The following is a 7,306-nucleotide window of genomic DNA, read 5'->3' on the forward strand; positions in this document are numbered from 1 at the left end:
TGGTTATTTAAATGTCATACTAAACATTTATATCTTAATCTTTAGCAATGGAAAACCAATAAAGGAATGTTCAGTAGAGGAATGACAGAATATGATGAGTGATTTAAGAAAAAATATCTCTGGTGGCCATTTCAAATGTGAGAAAGAAAAACTAAAGTTGATGTGATCACAAAGTCTTTGTGGCCCAGGCAATCTCATCTACATCAGTGGTCCAATGGTCCCCATGAGGTATGCGGTTTTATGATATTTTCACGAGACAGAGCCTCTCTGACAACTTTGGGCCTCTGTAGCTTTTGGTAGTGCTCTGAATGAGCCTTTGACAAATCTAGCTATGATACCAGCAGAGTTCAAGGCTTTATGTAATAGGCCAAAGACAATGGGGAAGATCTAGACTCAGAGAGTTGCAGTGAATAACATTCCAAATTGACCAACTTAATCATCCTGTTCTTTGTGCCTAGTGACCAGCTACAAAATAGTTCTCAACCTTGGATGGCATCACTGACTTGAAAGTGCTAGGTAATTTACGGGAGTGTGTTTGATTATTGAAATCACTGGGGAGTGCTGCTGAATTTTACTAAACAGGGTTCAGAAATGCTAACCTTCCTGAAACATGTAGGGCAGGTCCTTAGCAATAACTAGCATAACGATCCCATTCAAAATGCCAACAGTGCTCCTGTGAGAAAAATTGTTACATCAATATTTACCAAAGTGTTCTGGGGAACATTTTAGTCCCAAGGAATTCTGTGAAAAACAAACCAGTACCCAGAAATAAACCCACATAAATACAGTCAACTAATTTTTGACAAAGGTGCTAAGAATACACAGTAAGGAAAGAATAGTCTCTTCAATAAATTATACCATGAAATGAAAAAGAATGAAACTGGACCCTTATAATACATCTTACACAAAATCAACTCATAATGAATTAAAGACTTACAAGTAAGACCTGAAACAATAAAATTTCTAAAAGAAAGCATAAGGAAAAGCTCCTTAACATGAGTCTTGGCAATGCTTTTTTGAATTTTACACCAAATGTACAGGGGACAAACACCAAAATGAGTAAGTCGAATTACAGCAAACTAAAATTCTTTGCACAGCCAAGGAAACAATCAACAAAACAAAAACACAACCAAAAGAATGGGAGAAAAAAATGCAAATCATATATCTGATAAAAAGCCAATATTCAAAATATTAAGGAACACATGCAACTCAATATCAAGAATAATAATAAATAAACACAACTTTAAAATAGGCAAAGGACCTGATAAGATTTTTCAAAGAAGATATATAAATGACCAACAGGTATATATAAAAATGTTCAGTATCACTAATCATCAAGGAAGTGCATATCAAAACAGCAATGAGCTATTACTTCACACCTGTTATGATGGGTATTATTTTTAAAAATGAAAGACAAGTATTGGTGAATGTGGAGAAAGGGGAATCCTTTAACACTGTTGGTGAGAATGTAAATTGTTTAGAGCCATTATAGAAAACAGTATGGGGTTTCCTCAAAAAATTAAAAATAGAACTACCATATGGTTTAGCAATCCCGATTCTGAGTTTATAGCCATAGGACTAAAATAACTGTATCAAAGAGATATTTGCACTCTAATGTTCATAGCAGCATTATTGACAAAAGCCCATCTACAACTGAATGGATAAAGTATGGTATATATTAGCCAACTGAATATTATTCAGCTTGAAAAAAGGAACTCCTATCTTTTGTGACAACATGGAGGAATCTGGAGGGCACCGTGTTAAGTAAAATAAGCCAGACAGAAAGAAAAACATTGCATGCTCTCACTTATATGTGGAATTTATAAAGAAGTCAAACTCATAGTAACAGAGAGTAGATTGGTGATTATTAGTGGCTGGGCGGGTGAAGAAAAAGGGGGCATATTAGTTAAAGGACACAAAGTTTCATTTAAAGATAAATAAATTTCATAGACCTAATGTACATCATGATTACTACAGCTAATAATAATGTGTTGTATATTTGAAATTTGCTGAGAGTTGATCTAGGTATTCTCACCACATACACACAAACGGTAACTATGTGAGATAATGAATATGTTAATTGTCTGTATTGTGGTAATTATTTCACAATGTATATGCATCTCAAAACATCAGTTTGTACACTGTGAATGCATGTAATTTTTATTTGTCAATCATACTACAAAAAAGCTGGGATGGAAACAAAGATACTGTTCTGCAATAAGTTAGTTTGCCAATTCTGAATACTATACTTCCTCCTAAGAGAAATTCATACATTTGTGTAGGTAAAGAATTAAACACTTCTGTTATGCTTTAAGTAATTTGATTTTAAAAAATGTATGTGTTTATAACATCCTATGGGCCACTTTCAAATATGTACACTTCAAATAGCAAGGGAAACTGCTGGTTCTCAAATTTGCTTTTGATTAGACTCAACTAGGGATCTTTAAAAAAAAAGAAAAAAATCCTGGTGTAAGATTCCCACCTCCAGAGATTCTGGTGATGCTTATGCATCAATGTTTTTTAAACTCTCTTGGGGATTTTAATAATCTAGGCAGGTTGACAACTACTGCTTTGAATTATCACTGCCTTTACTCAACAGGCACTCATTTCTCATGACAGATGCCAATGGCATTTGTTTGTTTATTTATTTATTTAGAAGCTGTCTTAGTTTGAATTAGTATAGCAGCATGATAAGCAAAAAATTAAAATCAGGACTATAATCATACTTGCAGGTCTATCTTCAGATATTAGAGCAACCACAGACTTATGTTTTTCAAGTTTCATTTTTCTCATTTAAGTAATGACAAAGTAAGTATGCATTGGTTTATCACATGGCAATAAGAAATTGAAAGAGAAATAGATATTATGTTGGATGGAGCACATTTTGAAGAGACATCACAAAAATCACTACAGACCAAGGAGAGACATGTTTAGGCACATATTCAGAAAGAAGGCTCCAGCAAATTACAGAAATAGATGCAAAAAAGAGAGACTAGAGGTGGGAATGGTCAACAGAACTTACCAAATAACCAGAGAAGTGATTATGAAGCTTCAAATTATGGCTGAGCACTAAGGATGAAGGAAATGACTCAAGTAGAAGAAGTATTTCTTTGTTAGGATCTTGCTGGAATGCTTATTGGTCTAAGCGAGAAAAATGAGAAAATGAAAATTTTTACATATAGCTCCCAGATTTTTAGTTCAGGAAGCTAAAATACAGGAGAATGAAATAATTTAGAAGACATACAATTAGAAATGCATTTTTTAAGTAGATATTTAAAACGATTTAAATTTAGATATTTATCCAGGCAGAAAAAATAAAGAAATTAAAGGAAAAGATGGAGAATAGAACTTGAGAAACATCTACATAAGGGATGACAGGGAGAAGAAAAGCAAGTGAAGGACAAATAGATAAAATGATCAGAGGATGGCAAAACCACAGAAAACCAAAATGAGGAGATATTCAATGGGGAAGAGGAAGATAACAGGACCAGGGTACAGAGAAATGTCAAAGAAAGAGAACAAGGAAAAACTCATTGTTCTAGCCACTAGGAACCTACTGCTGACCTGTGAGAGTTGTGTTTCCTATGCTGAATGGAAGTATGGGAAATGGGGAGTTGGGCTGTGAAATGAGGGAAAGGGACAGCAACCCTGAAAAGGTCAAGAGAAAGTTTATCAATAGAGAGACCTGACGAGTTTCTGGGAAGACTGAAAGGACTGAAGTAGGGTGTCATAAGGGGATGGAGGTGGGGTTTGGGAGGACAGATGAAAGAACAAGTTATAAGAGAAATCAAAAAATAAGGGTAAGCGTAGAGAGAGTATTAGCTTCTGAAGGGTAGAAAGTCTCCTTCTTCTGAAGCAGCAGAAAGTTTTCAGAAAAGTAAGACACCAAGTATGATGGCTAATTTATTATGTTAATTTGCCTGGCCCATGGTTTCCATATATTTGGTCAAACATTATCCTGGATGTTTCTGTTAAGGTGCTTTTGAGATAAGATTAACGTTTAAATTGGTAAATTTTAAATATGCAGTTTACCCTACATAATCTCATACAATCAGTTGAAGACCTTAGTAGAACAAAGACCGATCTAGAATTCTACCAGAGCAAGAAGGAATTCAACCAGTAGACTGCCTTTGGACTTTAACTGTGACTAATTCCTGAGTCTTCAGCCTTCTGGCCTACTCTTACCAGATTTTGGATGAGCCAAGCCTCCATAGTCATGTGAGCCAATTTCTTAAAATAAAAAAAAAAAAAATCTCTTTCTCTCTCTCTGTATAAACACACACACACACACACACACATATATGTATATACAGGTACACATACCTACAGATCTGTGTATAAAAACACATACATATACATCATATTGGTTCTCTCTCTCTGAAGAACCTTAAAGAATACACCAGGTTATCTTCCAAGAAGAAGAAAGCGTGTAAGAGATAGGTGTCAAGTATCTATTATGGAAAAAACTCAATAGAAATACCAAAGGTCCAGTTGAAGTTTAACAAATTTATCTTATATTTACCTAAGATGTCTTTTTCCTAGTGGTGACATTCTGGGAATTTAGGAGAAAAATGTTATTAAAAAATGTTACTTAATTTCTCACTTATTTCGAATAGAAAACAATGTAAAATAAGTCTCTATAATATTAGTGAAAATTTTTTCTTTAGCAGTGTATTAAAAGATATGAAAAAACAAATGTCAGAACTATTAACATTTCATCCTCTTCATGATCACAAAACTGATGACAAAAAAATATCATAAGCATCTGACTGAGTTGGGTCATTAGTCTAGTAACAACTCTAAAATTGGTGTGAGTGTGAAAACTTGGGCCAACTGAGGGAAAAAAAAATCTCTGTCATCAGCTTCCTGTAAGAGCGATTTTGACTGCTCATCAAAAAGATGTTTTAGGTGATTTATTGTCTGTCATAACAGATTCAGGCTCGAACCCTAGGTATACCTCACTCAGTGTCAATCTGATCTATGAAAAGATAAGTGGCACTCCTGAAGTTTCATGGACACAGAGAAAATCAGGAAAGAAGTTAAATGTAAACACTGCAAAATCCATTTCTTATTTGTCCAGTGTCTACTGTTACAGCATGTTTGAATAGAAGTTCAAAAGGTAGTGTGGCCCAACGAGAGAGCATTTAGATGAAATTACTCCCATAGACAGAGTAATTACAAAGTCTTCAATGACAGATTTGGAGCATGTCAATCTTCAAACTCTCAGATACTTCATTTTGAAGTCTGCAAAAGTCTCAACTGCAATTTACTCTTCTTCACCTCATGGGGTTTTACTAAAAATGTGATGAGGAGTTCAAGTAAATTTAATAGTAGTTATTGATGCCTATAGTGTCCACACAGAAATAATCAGCACTATGTTTTCCACTAATTAGGAACCAATAGTGTTCCTGTTATAGTACCCACACCATCCCTTCCCTTTTTAATGGATGTGGCCTTTTGAGGGAGCAAGGTATTCTTACCTGAAAATATAATACAGAAAGAAGTAGAAGCCATTTGTCTGGCAGATCTTAGGAAGTTTTACTGATGCATGACCTTGCTTTGTAAGGAGAGATTTCACTGCTTAAGAGTTAACGTTGAAATAGCAAAATACTACAACCAGTATCCCACAGTTCCTGTCTCTTCTCATCATCCCATATAATACAAAAGATTAAAAAATGTTTAAACCTAACTTGTCCCATTGCCTTCCTTTATCTTTGCAAGAATTATTCCTTTACCAAAAATTTGAGGACTATAATTTAGAGAAGCAACCTCTTATTACAAGAGTTTTTACCTGTGTAGGCATGAAGAAGAAAATACAGCAGTGGTGTTCTAAGGGAAATATTTTTAGAAAAACAGAAAGAATTGAGGAATGTCCAGATAAATTATGCCAATAGTAGTTATTCCCTTTTGTTATCCTTTGAGGAGCCTTGGGAAAATTGGGAGAGGGCAGTTAGTCAATTTTGATTCAAAACATATTTCTTTAATACCCTTTAAAATGTACTAAAAAATATGGAGAAAACTGTAAAAAGCAAAAATCTGTTTCAATTCCAACCTTTAAATTTCAATCCTACAAAGAATTTTAGCTCTTTCAATACTCTAGAACGAGAGGCTATCACAAGTAACAACGTTAATATATATACTTCCATTTTTTGTGAACTCACAGAGGCATATTTCTATTCATAACATATTTGCACTTGCCAAGCTTCCATCAAAATGCAGTCTGTTTCTCTATTCACGTGAATCAGGAGACCCTGTAACTTCTTTGATTAATAGATGTTAAACGAAATAATGCTATGCTGGTTACAGGTCCACCCCTTAATTATACTGACAACTTCTACTTCCTCTTTCTTAGAACATGCTTTGGAAACTCTCTCTCTGTACTCAGTTTTTATGTTGTATGATGCCTATACATATAGCAATGTCTTGTGTAGCAATCTCTTCAACAGCTCCAGCTAAGCTCCACTTCAGTGATAGCATCAATTGCCATCTACGGGATGCCTATCCTGGTGTCCTCCAATTCCTGCTATCACTTCTATCAATGAAAAAACATGCTTAAGAAAACTCAAGAAAGAATGGCTCAGTTTAGCCAAGTCAACCTACAGAACCATGAAATATATATATATCTATATATATCTATATATCTATATATATATATATATCTATATATATCTATATATCTATATATATATATATTTTGTATTAAGACATTCAGTTGGGGGTGGGTTGTTATACAGTAATAGATAACTGAAACAGCCTTTTCATATTTTGAATTTTCTACTAGTGGAATTACAATGAATGTGGTAAGAAGATATTTCAGTGTCATTTGCAATAACATATTTCTCTCCTAACAGGACATAAATTAATGGTTCAATTTATAATCAGTACATCTAATAATTAATGGTATCTCAGATTCAATAAAATATAATTCTTCATGATGCCGTGAATGAAAGCCTAACAGTTGTGATGATTGAGATGTGTTGGGGTATGTGTGGAGGACTTGGTATGCAGATTATGCAGACCGTAAACAGCTAGGGTTACAGGACCGGAGATAAGAAGTGACAAAAAGGAGGGTACAGAACAGGGTGAGTAGGAGCACAAAAATAACCATCTACATCACAATATCTAGTGGAGCTTAAAAGTCAAGCTGTTTGCAAGGAGGTATCAGAAGATTGATCTGGAGGTAGAAATTTTATATTTCAGGATAATAGCTATATTAAAGTGCAGACCTCTAAGTGCTAATAATGAACTTAATAAATTGTGAGAAATTGGGCAAGGCATTTTATCTTCCCCCATTTCAGTTGCTTTA

This window comes from Hylobates moloch, unplaced genomic scaffold (genome assembly GCF_009828535.3).
Source record: "Hylobates moloch isolate HMO894 unplaced genomic scaffold, HMol_V3 SCAFFOLD_11, whole genome shotgun sequence".
In the NCBI taxonomy this organism is placed as follows: Eukaryota; Metazoa; Chordata; class Mammalia; order Primates; family Hylobatidae; genus Hylobates; species Hylobates moloch.